The sequence below is a fragment of the Grampus griseus genome, assembly GCF_964374135.1.
Source record: "Grampus griseus genome assembly, chromosome: 7".
Lineage (NCBI taxonomy): Eukaryota > Metazoa > Chordata > Mammalia > Artiodactyla > Delphinidae > Grampus > Grampus griseus.
In genome coordinates, this window is record NC_139001.1 from 81,464,330 (window position 1) to 81,488,475 (window position 24,146).

General features: G+C 34.6%; 1 protein-coding gene across 3 annotated transcripts in view; it reads right to left on the reverse strand.

The window, feature by feature from the left end:
- The window catches only part of MBD5 (methyl-CpG binding domain protein 5), a 143,641-nt gene extending 120,558 nt beyond the window's left edge, over positions 1-23,083 (reverse strand). For all 3 annotated transcript variants that reach the window (XM_082658880.1, XM_082658881.1, XM_082658879.1), the window contains exon 1: positions 22,968-23,083. The gene's annotated coding sequence lies outside the window, so the exon portion shown is untranslated. The remainder of the gene's footprint in view (positions 1-22,967) is intronic.
- Positions 23,084-24,146: the final 1,063 nt, after the last annotated feature.

The following is a 24,146-nucleotide window of genomic DNA, read 5'->3' on the forward strand; positions in this document are numbered from 1 at the left end:
AAACACCTATGTATACATTCAGAATTGTTCTGCCCTCTATCGCTGTAATAAAGATCATTGAAATAAAGGAATACATGGGCATATGTGTATATACACACACATACACAAAGATACTTATTTAGTCTGGAACAAGTAAATAGGCCTGTGTGCCATGTTCTAAGCTTTGCAACATTCTGGGTGTGGCAAATTGGCATCTAGTAAGTCACTCCAACCCAATGAAGTATCTCAATATATTATATCAGTAATGTCATCAGGTAAGGCTATATTCAACACTTAAAAGGACTGTGCTAAAAAAGGAGGGTGTGGAAAGCCAATTACAGTATTAAGAATAATTCTAATTGGTAAACACAAAAAAAAGGATTATAGTCACCTAATGACTATTGAGAGTATTTTACTTGCTTCACATTTTAATTGGAGATTTTTCAGTAAATGTAACTGGTTTCAGAATCTCCTAAAAAGGTGACTTGCAGGTAGACAGAAGCTTGTCCATTTTAAAATTTAAGCCATCATCAATATTTATGTCATATGAATACCATCAGTTTGAAATTTTCAAAATCCTAAAGATTCCAACATACTTTGGTCCAAAAAGTCTTATGATTTATCAATTATTGAAAAGATAATAGATGTAATGCATAAGTGAAAGCAAAAATGGTACTTGTAAAACCTCTCCTTTCAACAGCAAATACAGATGAACATGATTTTATTTTTCCCCATATGAGATATAAATCAACAAGAATCATTACTGTGTTAGGTCATTATCCGGTTCTTCACTGTGTACTTCTCACTGTAATGAAATGGTATCACCAAACAAGAGGTATTATTCCCCCAATTGACTGACATCTACTAAAGTCATGAGTGGAAATAAAAAATAAGTAAACAAAACCTTCTCAAAGATATTCTCTCCCTCTGCTTCATGAAAATGTTGAATGGTTCAGCTTATTTAAAAATTGGGCCTGCTTGCTTTCCTGTGACATTACAGAACAAAATTTTCATTTACCACTAAAGTCTGTTCTTACCAAAGTTAAAAATTAATTCTGTAGCCATATCAACACATAATTCTTTTAAAAATTAGATGACTATATACGACTAAACTATGTGTTTACTGCAGTACGCAACTAAAGATAAGATATAGGTCTTCACTACACTATAGAGAGCTAATTAGAACTGATCAAAGGCTAAAGTAGTTTTCCGCAGTTACTGTGGTAGCAGAGTTGGTAAAAATCAGAGACAGAATTGTAGAAAATAACAAAGATTGCCCAACATCCCAACTTCAAGTACAAGTGAGTTTCCATTAAGTCTTTTTGCATGATATTTAACTATTAATGTCCTCAAACTTCTTGAGTCTACTACATTTTCTTCCACTTACCTTACTTCACTTAAACTCATGTTCTCTTTGCTAACCTTTCCCACCTTCTTATCTTTCATCTTAATTTCTGTATCCCTTTTTCTTGTGTTTGGAAATCTCCCTCTCTGTTCAAGGCTGTTTCTCCAAATTCATTACTACTACTTTTCAGAAACACTACATCACAATGCTTTTCCTATCACTGAGGGCTCACAATGTAAACATGATTTACTGTCCTTCACACACAAGGATGAAGGGAGTGATCCAACAATCATTAGTATGACATGAGTTTGAGTTGGGTTTATAGTAGTAAAGGATGAATTTTTACTAATGAATCCATAGTTTTCCTTAGGTATCTCTGAAAGCCAATAGTACATGAGGGTTGTGTGCCCTGAACTGGCATATACCAGTAACCATAAAGAGCCCAACAATCAGAAGAAATAAGACAAATAATTTTTAGGGAAAAAAAATTCTCATTATTATTAAGATATCTAATATAGATGATAAGACTGCATTTGTTGTCACATTTAACATATCATAGACATTCAATACATTGGTAATGTTAATAAGACTAATGTTTGTATTGAAAAAAGCTGATTTGGATCACAAAATTCACCTCATATTTTACTAACCCCATCTTTGGTAGTCAAAATCACTGACTTCTACAACTACCCACTTTGGGTTAGGAGCTATGACTACATACCTCCATAGCACATTGTGCTTACTTATATCATATTTATTATATTGCATTGTTATGGTTCAGTCGGCTTGTCTTAAGCAACTGGAGAATGGGAACTATATCTTCTATGTCTGCAACATTAATCCAATTACAGAACCTGGCACACATGTGCATGAATTATACTTAATGAATGAAAGCCAAAGCAGCTTTTCCAACTGGGCATTCAATTACTAAGGGTAAATTTAATATATTGATTTTTTTTAATAGGAAGATCACTAGATGTATAAGAGAGTCACAACGCTGGTATCATGGGAAAAAAAAAATAACTTTTCTATTCCCAATTGAACGATTTTTTTGAACCGACACCAGTGAGGAGATTAGAGGACCACAAATGGCTTTCACAGGAAGTATAAGAGGATGATGAAACCACCTGAAGTATACAGACCTCAACTTGAGATTCTGTGCCTTTCTTTCCCACTCTAAACTATGAATTTCTTACTAAAAGATCAGAGAGTTTAGAGAAGCTTTAGCAAAATTTTGAAAATCTTGAAGTTCTGGAATTAACCTAGTATTTATAGCCTAGCTTCCCAGAGCATTTTTTTTTTCTCCATCTGCTGGCTGTTGATATGGTATAACCTGATATTCAGATTACAGAAACACAAGAAGAATGAGTTTCTCTTTTTAAATATGTTACGATAAAATCCTGGTTTCAAATCTTGGTGTGAGACAGTTATTCTCTTGCTGAAAAAATGTGAATGAGAAAAAAAGTAGGTCAACATTGATGCTGAATCCTTTCTTACGTAGATAAGAGCGCCAAGATTTAATTCTATAAAATAATTTTACATGATGACACAGGACCATTTTCTCAGAGAAATTATATGGTTGTTAAAAGGGCAAGAATATTACTGACATGTTTTATTCAATACATTTTGAATGTAGACTATAAAATTCTTGGTGGAATTAAAAAAAATAAGATTCAACAGAAAAAAAATCATTTGCTAAAATGCTTATATGTTTACTTTTACTTAGAAAGCCATTAAATGTTCTGTGAGAAAACAATCCTTCATCTCTCTCAATATTTGTAACGTTAAGAATAAGAATATGCCTTCTTGGGACTTCCCTGGTGGTCCAGTGGTTAAGACTCTGAGCTTCCGCTGCAGGGGGCACGGGTTCAATCCCTGGTCAGGGAACTAAGATCCCACATGCCGTGCGGTATGGCCTAATAATAATAATAATATTCTTTCTTACACAGAAACATCAAAACAATTTAAAAATCCTGCTTCAAACATACTCACATATTCACACATACTTTGCCCCTCTTAGTTTACCCCTCTTACACATTTATTTTTGGTCTAGACTCTTGGATTCAAAAATTATACCAGCTGATATCTGAATCTATTACAGTCTTTGTCTCCTGATTATCTATTAAACGGAAAATATCTTAAAGAATTTAAACCACAGAACAATTTAGTCCTCTGGATTTTACTCTGACTTGCCAACTTGCAATGTCAACTAACTCGCAAATGTAACTTCTGAAAAGAAAACAAATATTAATTAGTGTATAAAGACTATATAGCTTATGTGTCCAAAGAAGGCAAGATTTATACTTTGAGAAGGATAAAAGAAGTAAAACATATTTTTACTTCCTTTATGTAAATATACATATAACACATGTAAATAACATACATAACGTAAATATACATATTGTGCCAGGTTTTAAAAAATGGCAATGCACACAAAATATTTAAAAGGATAATTTAATGATTATCCCACTTAAAAAATAAAACATAGTAATATATGACACAAAGAAAATATTAAAAACCAGGTAATTTTTTTAGTAGAAAGTCTTTTTAAAAAAACCTTTCTTAATTTAATACATAAACTATCACCTTTATAGAGTGGTGACAATGATTACAAAATATAGAAGGCAAAAAAGATTACCGGACAAAGCTCTTGTTACACTTGAATTAGCCACATAAAGTGGAGGATGAGGAATAAACAAGCGTGTGGCAGGTGGGGTGGAGGTTGGGAAGAATGGATGTAGTCTAAGTTTTATGTGTGTCTTGAAATAGCTGTCCATTGTACATTCTCCAAGTGCATTCACTTAAAATATTAATACCCTGAATTCACATGGTACATTTAACATAAAGAATTTAACATGAGGGACTTCCCTGGTGGTCCAGGGGTAAAGAGTCCACCTTACAATGCAGGGGACATGGGTTTGATCCCTGGACAGGGAACTAGGATCCCACATGCCGCAGGGCAACTAAGTCCACATGCCACAATTACTGAGCTCGCGTGCCTCAACTAGAGAGCCTGTGTGCCACAAACTACACAGCCCACGAGCTCTGGAACCCGCACGCCACAACTAGAGAAGAGAAAACTCGCCCACCACAACTAGAGAGAAGCCCGCGCTCTGCAAGGAAAGATCCTGCGGGCCTCAATGAGGATCCCGTGGGCCACAACTGAGACCCGATGCAGCCAAAAGTAAATAAAATAAATAATAAATAAATCTTAAAAAAAAAGAACTTAACATGGCTCACAAATACACTATCAATTACCTTTTCTTGAGAGAGGGGGATTAATCACCATATTAATTTAGGTTTATAATTTTATCAATTTGGACAAAGAGCAAGGAATACATTTCTAAGGTTTGGCCTTTTTTCTTAAATACTTGGAACAATTTGACCCATGATAATGAAACAGGTTTTAACTCTCAGTGGCATACTCGAGTTCAAAGAAGTATTAAAACTTTTTATTTTGGTATAAATTCAAACTCAGAGAAATGTTGCAAGAATAGGATGAGGAACTCTCCAGAAACATCATCCAGATTCCTCAACTGTTTACATTTTGCCCCATTTGTTTTGTCATCTAAGTATCTTATCTATTTATCTAATTTCTTATTTTGAGAGTAAATTGGAGCAATGTGCCAATTTACCTCTGAAAACTTCAGTAATCATTTCCTTAGAACATGGGCATTCTCTTATATAACCACAATATAATTTTTGAAATCAAGAAATTTAATATATGTAACTCACAGTTCATATTAAATTTTTGATAACTATTAAATAATGCCCTTTTAGCATTTTATACTTTTTTAAAAATCCCCTGGGCCAGGTTCCATTATCACACATTACATTTAGTTGTTAAAGATTCTTTAGTTTCCTTTAAAATGGAACTTTTACTTGGCCTCTCTTTGTCTTTCTTGATCTTGACATTTTTGAAGAATGCAGGCCAGGTATTTTGTTAAATGTCCCTCATTCTGAGTCTGTCTGATGTTTCCTCATGATTAGCTTTGCGTTATGCATTTTGGCGGGAATACTACAGAGGTAATGCTGTGTGCTTTTCAAGTGCATCATATCAGGAGGCACATGAAATGTCAGTTTAATACAATATTGATGGTGTTAAATTTCATCAGTTTGTTAATGTGATGTCCACTGGTTTCTCCACTGTCAAATTATTGTTTCCTTTATAGTTAAAATATTATTCGTGGGGAAATATTTTATGTAAAATTTTACCCACTAATTTTAGCATCCCATTGATGGTTTTCTAACTCCATGATCTGATCTCTTGCATTAGTTGTTGTTCTAATTTAAGAAAGAGCTTTCTCTTCTCTCCACTTATTTATTTATTCATTTAATGGTTGGATTCTTATTTTATTCAGTGTGTTATAATTCATTATCATCATTATTTATTTTGATGCTCAAACTGTCTCAAATTTGGCCAGTGAGAATCTTTTCAAATGGTCTCCTGTCCCAAATATTTTTTGCAACTAAATTTTCCTTAAGAAAATCCCAACCATTCTACGTACCACTCTACCTCCAAAGAAATAAAATATTTTTCCTTTATTTTTGTTTTTTTTAATAGCAGAAAGTTACTATGTCATATTCAAAAATGTTTTAGAAGAATATGCGATGACACATGACACTGATGAACTACTAAATTAAGTGACAAAAACCAACACGGTTTCTATTTTGGAAAAACTATTTCTTCTTTAGCTATTATTTCCTTAGAGTTGTAACATGCAATTTTTTAAAGTAAAAATTATATGTTCATGATTTTAGAGTATTTTATCTAGAAATCATAAAGACCAATACTATATAACAACTTAAAAAATCTTTAACACTCTAAAATCATGCATATATTATTTTTAATTAATTAAAAATTAAAAAGATCTAATTAAACGTTGAGCTGTTATAAGATAATGCTGTAACCTAGGACATTTTTCAAATAGCTCTGGTCCCTCACAAGCACATGGTAAAGTTCTTTGCTTATAAAGAACTTATACCGTCCTCTTTCTTGTAAGGAGAAAAATGTAAATATATAATTTAGAATAATTGAATATAACATTTCAGAATTACAAGGAATTTTGGAATATATTTAGTCCTGTATTTCCCAAACTATGTTTGGAAGATCACTTAAAATATAGGGTAACAGAAACTTTTAATACTACATCCAGCTTTTGGAAATTCACATTAATATTGGGTACAGAATGAGCACAGAACTTAGAATTTTTTAGAAGTTCATTCTTAATATCTAGCTGGGAAGTGGTAATCTCTTCATTTTTCAGAAGAGAAATATCTTTTATAATGTCTCATAGACAGCTGATGGCAGATCCAGAACAGAAAGTACAAATCTCCTGGCTACTGGCAGTTCTGTGTGTCTTGTTAACACAAGACCACTTCAGGACCCTTTTAGTTGGAGTCCTCTTTACCAAGAATTACTAAGAGCACAATATAATTGTTGTGAAACATGCTTTGATGCTCTTATTAATGAATAGTGATTGCTGCCCCAAATATGGGATCAGTGGTTCTGTGTTGTAGAGCCTAGCTTATATAACTCAACACAGTAAGTGACCTTTAAAAATAAGTTGCTATAGTGATTTCCTATTTGTCTGACTATACAGATAATAATGTGAGCCCTTCTTGTATCAAAGACTGGATCTTGTGCGAAGTTGAAACAACTATATTAGTAAATACTGGACAAATTCATTCGTTTATTCAGCATATATCCTACCTTTTAAAAATGGCTTTGCAACAGCTTATTGAAATACTTATAAAACAAGACAGTTAGTTTCCCAAACTGGTGTCCTGGAGAACACAGCTCTAAAAGATGGAACTTGATATGATGCAAAATAGTGTTCCAGGTCAAACATGTTTGGGAATGGTTGGGTTTACAGATTTCTTTTTTCCAGGACTACTAAGAAACTTTTACATGATAAGGGCATTATGCATTTTCAAGAAAGAAAAATATGAAGAATATATACATATGTGTGTGTGTGTGTGTGTGTGTGTGTGTGTGTGTATTTTCACTTTCCAGATTTACTTGACAAGTGATATTTTCTCCCAGCCTTCATGATACAGCTTTTAGAAGACTGTTCCATGAAACACCAGTTTGGGAAATACTGATTTGGGAAAAAGGACGAGCAAATTCATCCAGGAGCTGGAGACAAATCAGAGCTCGGTGTACTGTTCAATTATAATAAGTATCTAGTCCTGATATGCCTCCCATTCCCACTCCCCCAAAAGATATTAATATGCTGCACCCACACTTTCTGTTAGAGTCCTGGTTCCGGGCCACTCTCTTGTATTTGCTTATTGTTTATTTGTTTACTGCATCTCATTCTACCCAGCTTTGGCCAAACCTGGTTGTATTCCTTACTTATTTCTGCCTCTCCTTGTACTTCAGATTGGATTCTAGGCACTGAGTTTCCAGCTTATGGTCTTAGACTTCTCAATACGGATTCTGGTCATCTGCCCTGGTACTCTGTAGATTTCCCTGGCTATATAAAGAAACCTATGAATTAGTTTGGTAAGCTAATCTCTCTGTCATCAAGAGGACAAACAGGGCTTCCCTGGTGTTGCAGTGGTTGAGAGTCCACCTGCCGATGCAGGGGACATGGGTTCGTGCCCCGGTCCGGGAAGATCCCACATGCTGCGGAGCGGCTGAGCCCGTGAGCCATGGCTGCTGAGCCTGCGCGTCCGGAGCCTGTGCTCCGCAACGGGAGAGGCCACAACAGTGAGAGGCCCGCGTACCGCAAAAAAAAAAAAAGAGGACAAACAAAACTACAGAGCTGATCCTTAGCACATTTGTGCTTTAATTTTCTTAGCTGGGAGTTGCTATGTAATCTGTTATTTCTTCTATTTTATAATATTTTTGCAGTGAGTAAAGAGAAAACAAATCAGATTCTTTCAGTACATACATGACTTGAAAGTCAGTCACGTGTTCAGATGCTTTAATTCATTCAGTGCTTTCCTTTCTGGGTTTTATTTTTTACACAAAAGTATTAAGTGGTGAAAGAGCTTTCCACACTGGGAGAATATGGCTTCCTGAATGTGAAAGCTGACTTCTTGAAAGAGATGCTCTACACCAATCTGACAGATGATAAAATAACTTCTCTTGATGATCACAATTTTATACTGCAGACTCTAGATACTATTTTATTTTTAATAATTTAACAGAGTTCACCCCAAATTACGAAATAGCAACAGACTAATTGCACCTTATTGGGGTTAGATTTCAAAATAAGTAGATTACTGTAATTCTAAACACAAGGTAAATAATGGGGAAAAATCCATAATGAGTCTTATCTAGCATGATCTAAAACTTTAAAATGAACAATCATTATTTGTGCCTTTTAAACTGGAATATAAAAGCATTATGTTCTATTAATTGAATATTTTAAAACAGTATTTTAGGCAAGATTTAAAAATGATTGTGCAGCAATATTAAATGGTGTGCACGTGCACCCTGTAATTCTAGCCCGTGGAAGCAGTTTCTGAGGTTTCACAGTAAATATCAGCAATGCAGCACACTCTACCTCAATTTTCAATATCTAGGTCACATGACTCACTTTGAATACTGTGAATAGAAAAACAAGCAGGAAAAAACAAGCAGGAAAATTTCTGTAGTGCTACCAAGAAATCATAACAACATTCAAATTATGAAAGAAAATAGCATAGTATGGTTTTAAAAATAATTCCTATGTAAAAATAGAAGCTAGTGCCCTGAAAATGAACTTCTGATCTATTATTTAAAATGAATAAAACCATTGAGGAGCGTTATTTACTTAATAAAATGCCTTTTGTTTTTACTACTCCCTCAGATGTGTGTGTGTGTGTGTACGTGCACACACTGTATGTGTGTGTGAGCACTGAACAGTCAGAAAGAGACAAGAAGAAGATACTGAAAATTTCCAGTTACAATAAAGGCAAATAGGTATGACAATAATGATATCTGAAATTATAATCTTTTTATTTATATAAGGAAACTCAAGGGGTGGACAATATATTTTAATTATGAAAAATGCATAGTGGTTTCCTAATTTCTTTAAGCCACAATCACATAGTTGTAGATATCTGGAGTCTGGAATCTTCTTTACTGTAACTTTTATTATTTTCCTTGAAATCTACTGAATTTATTAGGTTTTGGATTTAAAATTTCTCCTTTCCCCTTCCCCAGGTTATGTGAAAGACAGGAAGTAAATGAGAGACCCTAATAATCTATAATAAAACTCTGCTACCACTTATAATTTTTATGTATGTATATTTCTTTTTAAGGGATATTCAAATGAAAGCAACTTGTCTAAGTGCATTTTTCTTAATCTATTCAATAACATTAAAGAGAAATCACACATGACAGCACAACAAATTAGATGGGAAATACTAAAAAACTGCATTTAAGTGACTAGAATTTATAAAGATAGAACTTTGATAAAGAAATGATTCATAGTATAAAGACTTGGCTATAATCAATGTATACTTCTTTAACAGCACTAAAGCTTACAAGTATCTTTTAATCAAGTACCCAACGGAGCTGCTTAAGACAACAAGAAAGCAGGAAAAACACTTTTTAGATGTAACATTCCATGAGCTGGCAACAATCCTCTTTAAAGTACCCAAATTTTCATACAGATACAGGTTAGGGGATTTGGATTAGCGAATTTACTCTAGTTATGGAAATATTCTAGAGGTGGTTTAAAAATGGGTCCACAGTATGAAGAAGGGGAAAATGAAATTATATATTTTATCTCATTTAATCATCATTGCCACCCTATGAGATAGTATTTTGATCCTCATAGCTGTCATCTTACTGCAAATAAAGGATTATAAGCTTCTAGAAGTCAAAGGCTGGTTTAAGACTAATTTACTGCTATTCTATGCAAAATCACGTTTATATTCAATGATAAAAGAGATAGGTTGGTATTCAGCAACAGATGGAAAGCACTGCTAGAGTAGGTAGAGATTAGATGATTTCTGAAGAAAGTTACTTCTGTTTTAGCCTGGGGAATAATATATTATATAACATATTAATATTTTATGTAATATGATAAATATATTTTGCTTAATATTTATTTCATTAAATATTGATCTATTTATGTCTAAGAACATATATTTATGTCATTATTTTAATAACTAGTTTTATTATCTATCATGTGCTAGGTGCTATAAGCATCACATAATTATATCCAGGAAAACTTAGTCTGTTAGTTTATGCTGCTATACTTCAAATGACATTTGATCTGGTCATTTTTCTACTTACGAACATTCAATGACTGCTAGTTAAAGATGGGAGGTAGACCATACATGTTTTTACTTCTGTTAAGACCTACTAAAATGATAGTAAAGGAATAAAAAATAAGTGACACCACAATGTATGGGGGACAGACCATCAACAGATAAGAGATTTCAAAAAATTAATGTGAACAGGAAAATACAGAGAGGAAAATGCTGCGGTGGAGCACAGGAAACCTCAGCCTACAGTAGACATGGAGTGGCAAAAGCTAAGATCGGACCCATCAATCTGTAGAACTACAGAGAGGTTCAAAGGCTCGCGGATGCCCAGTGAGAGGGCAGCAATGAGAGCAGCAGTGAGAGGTTGGGCTGAAAACGGGGGGATTAATTTAAGGTTTGTATAAGGAACAGCTGGCACCCACATCCACTGAAGCAAGGCATTCCTAAAGAAATAATCAAAGGGCTCCTCTTGGGGAAAATCAATCCTATGAATAGCTTTTATCTCTGGCATTTAGGGACTCTCGATTGTAATGAATGGGTTCTGTCCTAGCCACCCTAAACACCTGAAATCAGGAAAAGCTGCCTTTGTATGCAAAGCTCCCAATCAGCTGTTTATTTCCTCACTGTTATATATGAACCTGTATCCAAGAATTACCAGATATTTAAAGAAAGCTTCCTGCATAAAAAAGAGGAAAAAAAAACCAAAAAGCAAACAGAACAATGAAGCTGAATTGGAGGCAATGGGTAACTTAGGGAAAAAAGATGAATTTTAAAAAGAACTCTAGCTAGCATCCTCAGAGACAGTGAGCAGACATCATACACAAAATAATATTAGAGATGATTATAATAGTAACGATAATAGCAAATACATATAAGGCTTACTACATTCCAGATTTTATTCTTAACGTTTTATGTTTACAAACTCATTTAATCCTTAGAACTCTGAGATAAGCAGACTATTATTATCCCCATTTCAGATTAGGACAGAGACAGATAATTTAAAATTGCTCAAGGTCACAGAGTTACTAAGTGGGAGACAGGGATTCAAGCTCAGTCTGGCTCCAAAATCTGTGCTCTTAATCACTACCCTCTTCATCTTTAAACAAACAAAGACAAACAAACAAAACTCCCAGAGAATATGAAAGACTCTTGGAAAATGAAAACATAATTTTATATTTCAACCCTCCTATGAATCTCTTTTTTTGGTTTGGTTTTAGGAATTGAGAGCATTGCCTGGAAATAGATTTAAAAAGAAATAGAAAATATTATTATAAAGAAGAGACATTAGATGTTCAGCTCATGTGGTCCTTCACAGAATAACAACAGTTACAGAAGGAAAGAACAAGAAGAAAAAAAAGAAAAAAAGGAAGGACATTACTAAAGAAATAGTACAAGATGATTTTCTAGGGATTAAACTCCTCAGATGAAAGTGCTCACTGAATACAACATGAACAGAAAAAAGCCTATAACATGCACATCATTGGGAACTGAAAACACCAAGAAAAACAAGAATGGACCCCAAAAGTTACCAGAAGGAAAGAACAGATGAGCTACAAAGGACCAACTCAGGCTGGTGTAAATAAATTTTAAAAGATTGTGGAGCATCACCATCCAAGTTCAGTGGGAAAATGATTTGTACCCTAGAATCCCAGACAACCTACAATTCAGACGGCAAGCAGTTAGATAGGCAGCAACTGCTTATCCTCAGCACATTCTTCAAAGTCGGTACCCTTTCTACAATTTTTAACACAATGATTGTTAAGACTATTATAAAAAGTCAGTTGTAGAAGTGGCACAAAATGTCAGTTTTTAGACTGTGTCTCACGTAGGGCAAGTAGTCGAACGTGGCACCTTTTAATGCTTTTTCTCCCTCTCCAATACTGATGCACAAACCCCACTTCTCCCCTTTTTCCCAGTCAGGCCCTGCTCCCACGCTTGCACCTTCTGATGTTAGAACCTGGATACACTTCTAGTGAGAATAAAATAAAGAACATTCAAACATGTGAAAGTTCAGAAAGTTTATCATCCATATATTCTTTCTTAGAAAGTTGCTAAGGGATATGCTTCATTAAAGGAGGATGTACAACGAAAAAGAGAAAAAATGTGGGTTGAGGAGGAAAGGGAAGCCTTAGGATGACAGTTGTGCAGCCAAAGGATGTAAGGATCTAGAAGAGCAGCTCCCAGGGAAAAGAACAAAAACAAAAAGAGATGCCCAGAATGTTTCACATAATGAAGAGTTGGAAAGAACTGGGAATATGACAAAGAAAAACAATGCAAGAAAAACAAAAATAGGCAATTAGAAATTTTAAGAAAACTGAAAATTGGCCTAAGTAAGGGAATATAACCAAAGAAGACTACTTGGGACTATAATTAATCATTAATTCAAATGATTCTGTATCTGGCACTATTTTAGCCACTGAGATTATAAAAGTGAGGGGAAAAATAGTAAACCAAAAAAATCAAAGAAATTAAAGTAGATAATCCTTGTCTCCTTGAAGCTGTAGTCAAGGACAGGGAGAATGACAATAATTTTAAAAATTAAGTGAAATACAATATATGATTTGTATTAACAATAAGTGCTACAGCGAAAAATACAACAGACAGTAAAACAAGAATCCTAGGTAGGGGAGTTGCTATTTCCGATAAGATGGTCAGGAACAGCCCTACTTAGAGCAGCTGTCACTTGGGTCAAGAACTTAAGGAAGGGCAGGAACAGTCAATGTGGTCTTGTGGGTGAATGGATGTTCCAGGTGGTGGGAACAGAAAATGCAAAGGCACTTTTCACACAATAATATATAAATGCTTAATTATGGTTATAAAATAGATGTAAATGGCATCAATTTTAGAAATACAAAAATGAAGGAACTGAGAACAGAACCATGGAGAATGTGGACACACTTATCCTCATCTGCTAGAGGGAACAATCCCAAAGCAGCATCTACAGTTAATGGGATAAGAAATAAAGATATTATAAAGGTATACTGCTGTATCCACAGTTACAACAGAGAAACCCAAAACAGAGATAAAACCAAATGAAGAATGACAGAGAAAAGGTAGAGGTGGGGTAGGGTTAAGTGAGTGAATTTATAATGCCTCTTTATTTGTGTGTGTATGTGTGTGCGTGTTACTATATGATGCCTAAAAGTGATAAATTAAAAAATCTGAGGTGGAAGCAAATTACTTTTACCTGGATAAATGAAGATAAATATCAGAAGGAAAAGTGGAAAGAGAAGTGAGGCGTCAGTGGGAAAAGGGGAACCAAAGAACTACTGATTTTAACCATGTGCATATATTAATTTGACTTAAGCACACCCACCTACACACACACACACACACACACACACACACACACCGTTTGGAAGCTCTTAGGATAAACAACACTGCCTACAGGGCCCTGTCTGCCTCACCAGCCTCACTTCATGCCTCCCTCACCTGCACACTGGCCCCCTTTCAGTTTCCTGAGCAAGCAAGTCCCTATGCTGTTCCTTCCATCTGAAATGTTTGGCCCAATATTCACCTCCAGGCTGACTTATCCATTAGGTACAGCGGGCACAAGTGCCTAGGGCCCAAAATATTTTTAGGAGTCCATGAAAATGTTTTACTTTCTATTAAAATAAGGAAAAAAAAAACACTTTTCGTTGAAAGAAAATGTTTTAGTATATAATACTAACATATTTGTCTTCATACCAGTATAATCACAAAATACAATTTTTAATATTCTTATGGAGGAAGGGGCCCATGAAGGCAAAAGTGTCTAGGGCCCATAAAAGTCACAGTGTGGCCCCTGCCTATCCTACTCCCCATTTCCACCTGACCTTGTGGATCCTACTCATCCCTCAGATCTTAGCCAAAAAGCCCCTTCTTCAGAGATCCTTTGCCTGATTTTCCCAGACTATATGAGGTCCCTACATATGTTCTTGCATTACCTTATAATGTGGAAATGAAATAAATTGTGTAATTTTCTGTTTAATGAAATCAGGAACTGTGCCTACCTCATTTACCGCTATGTTCCCAGTACAAAGCCTTATATGTATTGATGTGAGGCCATGTAGGACTGAGAATTTTCTACTGTGGCTCCCTCAAGCCCTGGTTCAGGTTTCTGATCCCAAATTTACTACTTACTATTTAATCTCTTATTGACTCAGTTTCCTCATTTAAAATTGGGGATAATAATGGAGTTTTGAGTTAGAATGTGAATTAGAATAGTGACCGGCATATAGTAAACCCTATATAAAGCCTCGTTACCCTTCTTCATGTTATTAGATGATTACGAGAACACTACCCTTTTTATTAGTATTATCATCATTATTATTCCATACATTGGGTGAGTTAAGTAAATGTTTTAGTTTGTTAATTTCCTCCCTCTTACTATCTATTATGTAAATATGTTTTAAAAGAGGGTGGACTAATTTTAAGAACTTAAGTCACAAAGTTTTTAGAGAAGAGTTAGAGCAAAGAGCTATAAGGATCGAAGGAAATGGAGATTTTGGTAATTGAAAATACATAATTATCCACGAATTCAAAACTTCAGGGCTTTCAAAATAGCCACACTAACCAGTTCATAATTTTACATGATAAGATCGGGCTAGAAGAATGTTTTTAGCAAAGAGTAGTAAATCAGAATTCTCTCAAACATAAATTTCCATGAAAATCTAATAAAAATGAGAGGTGGAATTTATTATCTTTTTAAAAAAAATCTTACCCATTTCCCCTGAATAGATGCTCTACACAGTTGAACACAATTTTCAATAGTGATATTACTTTCTTGGGGTTACAATTTTTTAATACATAATTCCATCTGAGGGTAAATAAAAATACATACCCCAAAGCAGTAAAAATAAAATAAAGCAACAGTAAATGAAAAGCCTGCCAACGGTTTTCATTTTGGTTAACATTTATCTTAACATTTAAGCTTCAGACTCCTGAGATGACCCTTGGGATAAAATGACAGACTCAAGTCTTGATTCCTTCTGGTATTTCAAACAATACTCCACAAACTAAGGACCATTTATTTTGAGGATAAATGACTGTCTAGTAGGATTAATGTCCTCGGGCTTTGCCTGGGGTTTGTAATCTCACCTAATCATTATTCACAATCACCCAGAAAAGCCTCAAGCTAAAACTGTGATTGCTACTTAGAACTAAACTTGCAAATTCATTAAAAAAAATTCTTTCTTCTTTCATGATTTCATTTTTTTTGCTTAATTCATGTGCACCTTTAGACACGAACTGCAGCAAACATTAAAACCTAGAGCAACAGTCAACACGTTTTGGGTGTTGCTTTCTTCATTAATTTATGAAAAAGATAAGCCATCCTTTATTTGAAAACCAAAATAAAATTTATAAATGCAAAAATGAATTGAGGGATGCAGCATTCCCTGAAAATAAGGGAATAATCTAGAGTCAAATCATGCCACAAATTTCTTTAATTAGACCTTTCACATTATTTTTCCTTAGGATGTAATTTCTTGCCATCTATCTTGCCAAAACTTTCCATTCCTGCTTTATCTCTAGGATTGACTGCTGGAATCCTCTCTCTGTTCTTCCAGTAACTCTGTCTACTTTAGTTGATAGAGAAATACAATTTCTTACTGATTATAACATTTAGGAGTCTCTTCTCTGAATAACAGCAATTAAGAGTGAGGGCTATGTGTCTCGGGCTGCCTGGGTTAGAGTCAGATTCCTTACCTCTGTAAAAGGGGATAATAAAAGATTTTACCTCAAAGCACACTGTAAGGATTAAATGAAATAAATAATTCAAAGTATTTAGTAGATTGACTGCTACATAGTAAGCACTGAATAACTGTTATTATTGCTAATAATGATAACTTTTTAGAACCTTTTATTTATAATACTTCTTAAATATCTTCTGAGAAAACTGGATAAAGAAACATTCTTGTGACTTTGGATAAGCTTCAGCTAAGCTCTCTGCTCTTCTGTTTTCTCATTTATAAAATGAAATAATCTGGCAATATTAACCTAAAGGAGTCTCTTAACTATAAAAACTTACATGATATTACTTAGCTGTGATGAAGGTTCAGATTTATTTTCCTTCTCTGCATTTGATATGTATTGACAATCTTATTTCCAGTTGAGACTAACTCTGGTTTTTTTATCCTTCTTCTTTGAATAAGAATCATGTCTAATGATATTCTGTACTCTTTCTGGCATTAGTAATCATGAGATACTTTCTTAACTTCTTATGATGAACTTTTACATTCAGTATCAAACCCCAAAGAAGGCCTTAAGATGGTATTGCTTTCTTCTGAACTGATAGCTCGAAAACTAATCAGATATTAACCACATATAACAAATGAAATTCTATCTAATCCACGGATTAAAAAAAAAACAAAACAAACCCTGTTATGTGTCTGGAGAGGCGTATACGAAGTTTTACTCAAAAGGCTTGGAAAGTCTTTTTAATATAGTAACATAATTCACAATTTAGGATAGTGCCTTCTGAGGACAGGAAAATAAAATTTATATCATGGTATAAGAAGAGTTATAGATTCTAATAAGGCATAACTTTAGTAAAAAAGGAAGCTGAAGCTTTTTATTAAGATATAACTTTAGGGGCTTCCCTGGTGGCGCAGTGGTTGAGAATCTGCCTGCTAATGCAGGGGACACGGGTTCAAGCCCTGGTCTGGAAGGATCCCACATGCTGCGGAGCAGCTAGGCCTGTGAGCCACAACTACTGAGCCTGTGTGTCTGGAGCTTGTGCTCCACAACAAGAGAGGCCGCGATAGTGAGAGGCCCGCACACCGTGATGAAGAGTGGCCCCCACTTGCCACAACTAGAGAAAGCCCTCGCATAGAAATGAAGACCCAACACAGCAAAAATAAATAATTAATAAACTCCTACCCCCAACATCTAAAAAAAAAAAAAAATGATTAAAAGAACAGGATTTGGTTAAAAAAGAAAGATATAACTTTAGTAACAAAAAAGTTATACGGATATCATACAGATATGTATATTTAATCAATGCGAGAGGAGTAACATAAGTATTCAGTATAATTAAATTCTCATAGAGGCTATTTTAAAATCCTAAATTATGTAACAATAATCTTAACTAATGCTGATGTTTGGTTTAACATTATAAGTATCTTGTAGTGAAAGTCAGTGATTCCAGCAAGACAAACTATGGCAGATGTAAAATACAGGTTAGTTAAAAATACCTTTAAAGTCAGTGTGCATACTGAAGTACTTAATGATTTAATATCTGAATTTGCTTCAAAATAATACAGACGATATAAGCGAAACAAGATTAGCTGTGAGTTCTTAATTACTGAAGCCAGACTGAGGTACATGGAGGTTCATTATACTATTCTGCCAAATACTCTGTGTTTAAAACCATCCGTAATATACACAGTTCAAAAAAAAAAAAAAAAAAGCCAATGGACCAGCAGACACCAAAACCAGAACCCATGAGGAAGATGACAAATTTAACCTCATAAAAATGCTAACTTTATATGGCAAAAAGTAAGTACATAAAACAAAAACAACCAGCTTTACAACAAATGTTAAAGGAACTTCCCTAGGTGGGAAAGAGACCAGCAACATAAAACAACCTTGTATACGTATAGACTGCTATATCAAAACCTCATGGGAACAGCAAACCAAAAAATTACAATACATAACACACAAAAAGAAAAAGCAACCCAAACACAACACCAAAGATAGTTATCAAATCACAAGAGAAGAGAACAAAAGAGAAAGGGAAGAAGAAAGACCTACAAAAACAAATCCAAAACAATTAAGAAAACGTCAATAGGAACATACATATCAATAATTACCTTAAATGTAAATGGATTAAATGCTCCAACCAAAAGAAAAAGACTGGCTGAATGGATACAAAAACAAGACCCATGTATACGCTGTCTAAAAGAGACCCACTTCAGCTCTAGGGACACATACAGACTGAAAATGAGGGGATAGAAAAAGGTATTCCATACAAATAGAAACCAAAAGAAAGCTGGAGTAGCAGCTTTTTAATCAGACAAAATAAACTTTAAAATAAAGACTGTTACAAGACACAAGGAAGGACACTACATAATGATGAAGGGACCAATCCAAGAAGAAGACATAACAATTGTAAATATATATGCACCCAACATAGGAGCACCTCAATATATAAGGCAAATGCTAATAGCCATAAAACAAGAAACTGACAGTAACACAATAATAGTGGGGGACTTTAACACCCCAATTACCCCAATGGACAAATCATCCACACAGAAGACCAATAAGGAAACACAAGCCTTAAATGACACATTAGACGAGAGAGACTTAATTGATATTGATAGGACATTCCATCCAAAAGTAGCAGAATACACTTTCTTCTCAAGTGAGCATGGAACATTCTCCAGGTGAGTTCAAATCCTGGTCCACAAATCAAGCCTTGGTAAATTTAAGAAAATTGAAATCATATCAAGCATCTTTTCTGACCACAACTCAATGAGATTAGAAATCAATTATAGGAAAAAAACTGTAAAAAACACAAACACATGGAGGCTAAACAATGTTACTAAACAACCAATGGATCACTGAAGAAATCAAAGAAATAAAAAAATACCTAGAGGCAAACAACAATGAAGACACAATGATCCAAAACCTATGGGACGCAGCAAAAGCAGTTCTGAAAGGGAGGTTTATAACAATGCAATCTTAGCTCAGGAAACAAGAAAAATCTCAAATAAACAACCTAAAAACACAACTAAAGCAACTAGAGAAAGAAGAACAAACAAAACCCAAAGTTAGTAGAATGAAAGAAATCATAAAGATCAGACCAGAAATAAATGAAATACAGATGAAGAAAACAATGGCAAAGATCAATAAAACTAAAAGCTGTTTCTTTGAGAAGATAAACAAATTTGATAAATCTTATGCCAGACTCATCAGGAAAAAAAGGGACAGGACTCAAATCAATAAAATTAGAAATGAAAAAGGAGAAGTTACAACTGACACCACAAATACAAAGCATCAAAAGAGACTACTATAAGCAACTATATGCCAATAACATGGACAACTTAGAAGAAATGGACAAACTCTGAAAAAGGTACAACTTTCCAAGCCTGAACCAGGAAGAAATAGACAATATGAACAGACCAATTACAAGTAATGAGATTGAAACTGTGATTAAAAACTTCAAACATACAAAAGTCCAGGACTAGATGGCTTCACAGGTGAATTCTATATTCTATTCAAATATTTAGAGAAGAGTTAACACCAATCCTTCTCAAACTCTTCCAAAGAACTGCAGAGGAACAAACACTCCCAAACTCATTCTATGAGGCCACCATCATCCTGATACCAAAACCAGACAAAGATATCATGAACAAAGAAAATTACAGGCCAATATCACTGATGAACGTAGACGCAAAAATCCTCAACAAAAGACTAGCAAACCGAATCCAACAACACATTAAAAAGATCACACACCATGATCAAGTGGAATATATCCCAGGGACACAAGGATTCTTCAACATACACAAACCAATCAATTTATACACCACATTAACAAACTGAAGAAAAAAACCCATATGATCATCTCAATAGATGCAGAAAAAGCTTTTCACAAAACTCAACACCTATTTATGATAAAAACTCTCCAGACAGTGGACATGGAGGTAACATACCTCAACATAATACAGGCCATATACGACAAACCCACAGCAACATTATTCTCAATGGTGAAAAACTGAAAGCATTTTCTCAAAGATCAGGAACAAGACAAAGATGTCCACTCTAGCCACTTGTGTTCAACATAGTTTTGTAAGTCCTAGCCACAGCAATCAGAGAAGAAAAAGAAAGAAATCCGGAAAAGAAGAAGTAAAACTGAAACTGTTTGCAGATGACATGATACTATACATAGAAAATCCTAAAGATGCTACCAGAAAACTACTAGAGCTCATCAATGAGTTTGGTAAAGTTGCAGGATACATAATTAATACACAGAAATCTCTTGCATTCCTACACACTGACAACGAAAGTTCAGAAAGAGAAATTAAGGAAACAATCCCATTTACCATCACATCAAAAAGAATAAAATACCTAGGAATAAACCTACTTAAGGAGGCAAAAGACCTGTACTCTGAAAACTATAAGATACCGATGAAAGAAATCAAAGATGACACAAAGAAATGGAGAGATATACCATGTTCTTGGTTTGGAAGAATCAATATTATCAAAATGACTATACTATCCAAGGCAATCTACAGATTCAATGGAATCTCTATCAAACTAACAATGGCATTTTTCACAGAACTAGAAATTTTTTTTTTACAATTTTACAACACAAAAGACCCTGAATAGCCAAAGCATCCTGAGAAAGAAAAACAGAGCTGGAGGAATCAGGCTCCCTGACTTCAGACTATTCTACAAAGCTACAGTAATCAAAACCATATGGTAATGGCACAAAAACAGAAACATAGATCAATAAAACAGGATAGAAAGTCCAGAGATGAACCCACACACCTATCGTCAACTAATCTATGACAAAGGAGGCAAGAATATACAATGGAGAAAAGATGGTCCCTTCAATAAGTAGTGTGGGGAAAACTGGACAGTTACATGTAAAATAATAAAATTAGAACACTCCCTAACATCATACACAAAATAAACTCAAAATTGATTAAAGACCTAAATGTAAGGTGGCAAAGTATAAAACTCTTAGAGGAAAACATAGGCAGAACATTCTCTGACATAAATTGCAGAAAGATCTTTTCTGGCCCACCTCCTAGCGTAATGAAAACAAAAACAAAAATAAACAAATGGGACCTAATGAAACTTAAAAGCTTTTGCACAGCAAAGGAAACCATAAACAAAATGAAAAGACAACCCACAGAATGGGAGAAAAGATTTGCAAATGAAGTGACCAGGGAGGGATTCATCTTCAATATATATAAACAGTTCATGCAGCTCAATAACAAAAAAACAAACAACCCAATCAAAAAATGAGCAGAAGACCTAAATAGACATTTCTCCAAAGAAGGCATACAGATGGCCAACAAACACATGAAAAGGTGCTCAACATCACTAATTATTAGAGAAAAGCAAATCAAAACTACAATGAGTTATCACTTCACACCAGTCAGAATGGCCATCATCAAAAAGTCTACAAACAATAAATGCTGGAGAGGGTGTGGGGAAAAGGGAACCCTCCTGCACTGTTGGTGGGAATGTAAATTGCTACAGCCACTATGGAGAACAGTATGGAGGTTCCTTAAAAAGCTAAAAATAGAAGTACCATGCGATCCAGCAATCCCACTCCTGGGCATATATCTGGACAAAACCATAATTTGAAAAGATACATGCACCCCAATGTTCACTGCCGCTCTATTTACAATAGCCAAGACATGGAAGCAGCCTAAATGTCCATCGACAGAGGAATGAATAAAGAAGATGTGGTACATATATACAATGGAATATTATTCAGCCATAAAAAAGAACAAAATAATGCCATTTGCAGCAACATGGATGGACCCAGAGATTGTCATACTGAGTGAAGTAAGTCAGACAGAGAAGGACAAGTATCGTATAATATCGCTTATATATGGAATCTAAAAAAATGATACAAATGAACTTATTTACAAAATAGAAACAGAGTTACAGATGTAGAAAACAAACTTATGGTTACCAAGGGGGAAAGTGGTAGGGAGGAATTAATTGGGAGATTGGGATTGATATATACACAGTACTATAAATAAAGTAGACAATCAACAAGGATCTACTGTATAGCACAAGGAAGTCTACTCAATATTCTGTGATAACCTATATGGGAAAAGAATCTGAAAAATAATGGATATAGGTATATGTATAACTGAATCACTTTGCTGTACACCTGAAATGAACACAACATTGTAAATCAACTACACTCTAATATAAAATTAAATTAAATTTAAAAAAATTAAAAAAGAAGCATTCTAGCCAAGGAGCATTTATATTCTATTATTTTTAGTCATAATATATGTACATATGTATATAATAATACATAATGCATAATTATATATGTATTATTATGCATCATATAGACATATCAATAAATTCAGAAAAACATGATAACATATAAAAAGTACTTATCTCAAGGTGGTAAGATTACTCTACTTTTCCATATTGTCTTCTTTTTTTTTTACAATAAATATGTATTAATTTTATAATAGAAATATTCTTTAGAGGTGTTTGTATGTCAACTATTTCGAGAAGTCCAGCATTTTATTTATTTTCTGAATTTTAGAATTTTATTTATTTTTTTATACAGCAGGTTCTTATTAGTTATCCATTTTATACATATTAGTGTATATATGTCAATCCCAATCTCCCAATTGGCATTTTAATCTATAGATGTCAGATGTTTTTCATATTCAATAAATATTAAGTTCACAGACAAGATAACTATAATTATATGAAGAATTCATGCAGAGAAAACAACTCCTACCTTCTGCAGAGAAACTGATAAAAACATAACATGTGCTGTGAGACCCAGCAGTGTAATGGAGGCAGTAAATCTCTAGATGCTCTGTGTCTTTACGAGTCCCTATAAAGGAGTACCTCTTCTCTCTGTAACAGAAATAACATAGACACACACATTTATTTAAAGGAATGTAAATTATCCTTAAGTACACACTGCAGCTATATAGGCTGCTGCCTGTTTTCAAGTGGGGTCTCACAGAAAAACAGTTGGAAATATTACCACTTTAAAAAAAAAAATTATTTATTTATTTTTGGCTGCATTGGGTCTTTGTTGCTGTGTGCAAGCTTTCTCTAGTTGCGGTGCACGGGGGCTACCCTTCATTGCGGTACGTGGGCTTCTCATTGTTGTGGCTTCTCTTGTTGCAGATCATGGGCTCTAGGCGCGTAGGCTTCGGTAGTTGTGGCAAGCGGACTCAGTAGTTGTGGTTCATGGGCTCTAGAGCACAGGCTCAGTAGTTGTGGAGGATGGGCTTAGCTGCTCTGCAGCATGTGAGATCTTCACGGACCAGGGATCAAAGCCGCGTCCCCTGAATTGGCAGGCGGATTCTTAACCTCTGTGCCACCAGGGAAGTCCTATTTTTTTTTTAATTTACCATTTTAACCATTTTATTTATTTACTTTTGACTGTATTGGGTTTTAGTTGTGGCATGAGGGACCTTTGTTGTGCCATGTGGGCTTCTTAGTTGCGGCATGCATGCGGGATCTAGTTCCCCGACCAGGGACTGAATCCACGCCCTCTGCATTGGAAGCGTGGAGTCTTAACCACTGGACCACCAGGGAAGTCCCCCATTACCACTTATTTGTTATATGACCTTGGGAACGTTACTTATCCTCTCTGTGCCTTAGTTTCCTCATCTGTAAATAGGGATAATAACAGTACCCAAGTAGAAGGGTCATTATAAAGATTAATATTCATAAAGTACAACAGTGTCAGATACAATAACAATAGTGTATGCCATATATGTGGTTTTTAAAGAGAAATACCTGAGTGGGGTTGATTATATTAATAGAGACTCTTCACAGAGCATATTACTTTCAGTGATATTTTACTTCTGTTAACATCTCAAGTAATTCTCACTTCAGTGCTATGAATGGATATTATTACCACCTGGCCCTCCGCTTTGCAAATCAGAAAGTTGATTTT